The sequence below is a fragment of the Phalaenopsis equestris genome, unplaced genomic scaffold (genome assembly GCF_001263595.1).
Source record: "Phalaenopsis equestris unplaced genomic scaffold, ASM126359v1 Scaffold000002, whole genome shotgun sequence".
Lineage (NCBI taxonomy): Eukaryota > Viridiplantae > Streptophyta > Magnoliopsida > Asparagales > Orchidaceae > Phalaenopsis > Phalaenopsis equestris.
Genome location: NW_018164444.1, coordinates 57,196,256 through 57,198,266, shown reverse-complemented (window position 1 = coordinate 57,198,266; position 2,011 = coordinate 57,196,256). Strand labels below are relative to the sequence as shown.

The 2,011-nt window shown below is 32.7% G+C and overlaps 1 non-coding gene across 1 annotated transcript; it reads left to right on the top strand.

The window, feature by feature from the left end:
- Positions 1 to 1,664: 1,664 nt before the first annotated feature.
- TRNAN-GUU lies at positions 1,665 to 1,736 on the top strand. The gene has a single exon. It is a non-coding gene; the product is annotated as a tRNA-Asn (tRNA).
- Positions 1,737 to 2,011: the final 275 nt, after the last annotated feature.

The window sequence follows — 2,011 nt, the reverse complement described above, 5'->3', positions numbered from 1 at the left end:
TACTGCCGTCGGCATCCTGTCACCCTACCAATGCTCACTAAAACAGAAAACGATCCTTCCGATCCCGTTCACAACGAACTCTTTCAAGTAATTTCATTATTATTTTTCTCTTTTTTTTTTAAATTTTTATTAAGGATTTTGGTTCATAATTATGTGTTATTTAGGTTTTTTTTTTCTATAATGAGATATGGATTAATATTTATTTATTTATTTATTTATTTATTATTGCATCCAGATAATACAAAGTTAGCTTTCTGCAGATTTCTTCTTATTATTTTGCACTGAAAACATGTGATCACTACACTTTTTTTTGAGTAATTTGATAATAAATTCTGAATTTTTTTAAATTTTTAATAAATTTATTTGTAATTTTAGTAGGGTTTGAAAGAAATTTAGAGTCTCTTTGGAACAGCTTATTTAGTGCGGTGGCATTTTAAAAACGCATCGGGACTGTTTGGGTAAATTGTGTTTGGCAGCTTATGCGCGTTTTCACATCGCATCACCTATCTAGGTGCGGTGACAGTTTTACTTTTCCAAAAAATAAAAATTTGTAATAGCCTCTGCACATAGCTCATCTTCACATTATTTAGGATCTGTTTGGGGCAGCTGCAGCTTATTGAATAATTTGCTGATAAGATGATTAAAAATAATCTACTGATAAGCTATGTGCGATGACTATTACAAGTTTTTATATTTTTGAAAAAGTCAGATCACTGTCAAAAAGCTACTACCCCACCTAGATATGTGCGGCATGAAAACGATGCTTTCAGGATTTTCAAAATGCATGAGCTACCAAAACACAGTTTACCCAAATAATATAAGTGTGTTTTCAAAACGCCACTGCACCAAATAAGCTAACCCAAATCGACCCTTAATAAGTTTCAGCTGCCCCCAACAGACCCTTAAGTATTTGGGTTTCTTTTATTTTCGTATTGAGGTTCTTGAAACCTCCATTTTTTTTAGCGCTATGCATTAATTTCTTCATATTAGATTTTTGTTCACAATTTTTCTATTATTTAACTTTTTTTTTTGTTTTCTATAATGAAATATGGAATAATAAAAATTAAAATAATGATTTTAGTTCTTTTTTTTGTTTCTATAATGAGAATATGGAATAATAAAAATGTTACAATTTTAATAAAATTATTATGATTAAAATTTGTAACTATATAATTAATTGTCATACTTTCTTAAAAACTCAATATAATTGAATTTGCAATTAATTTATTGATTTCTTTGGCATTCAAATTCCTTTTGCCACAACTCTTTCCTTTTGTCTTCATGTAGAATCTCACAATACTCCACTTTAATTTTCATTTGTATGCTTCACTTTATTGTTTGCAGGTTGTGGTGATGAGAGTCTCAATTCATTGTCAAGGATGTGCAGGAAAAGTGAGGAAGCATATATCTAAAATGGAAGGTATATTTACATTATATATATATATATATATTATGTCAATGACACAAAAGGGATATGAAATGAATGGAATTGGGATATAGATGGAATATAATGAAATAGAGCCACATTGAGGTTCCCTATGAAATGAGGCATGGAACGGAGTCACTACGAAGAAGTTCCTGGAGTTACGAAGGAAGCTTCGGACTCATATTGTTCATGGGTTGAGAACGGGAGTTGAACTCTATGAGGTCGAATCTCCCGTTGTTCCTCAATCGCTCAGTGGTAGAGCGGTTGGCTGTTAACTGACTGGTCGTAGGTTCGAATCCTACTTGGGGAGATTTGATTCATTCTTTCATGAAGAATTGAATGAAAGGGCTCGCTTTGACCGTTAGGAGTAGGTACCTCGTTACCTGTCTTTGTTTCTATTGTATTCTATCTCATCGTATCACATTCTGTTCTACAATATTTGAGAATCACCCTCAATACCTCGGCATAGATCCGACCCTTGTAAATAGCCAATTCAGAATTCTCAACAGTGCATCAAAGATGCAGTCATCGATTCTCCCGATAGGCCACAATTACCGCGAGCAAACATATTAATGACGAGGAACG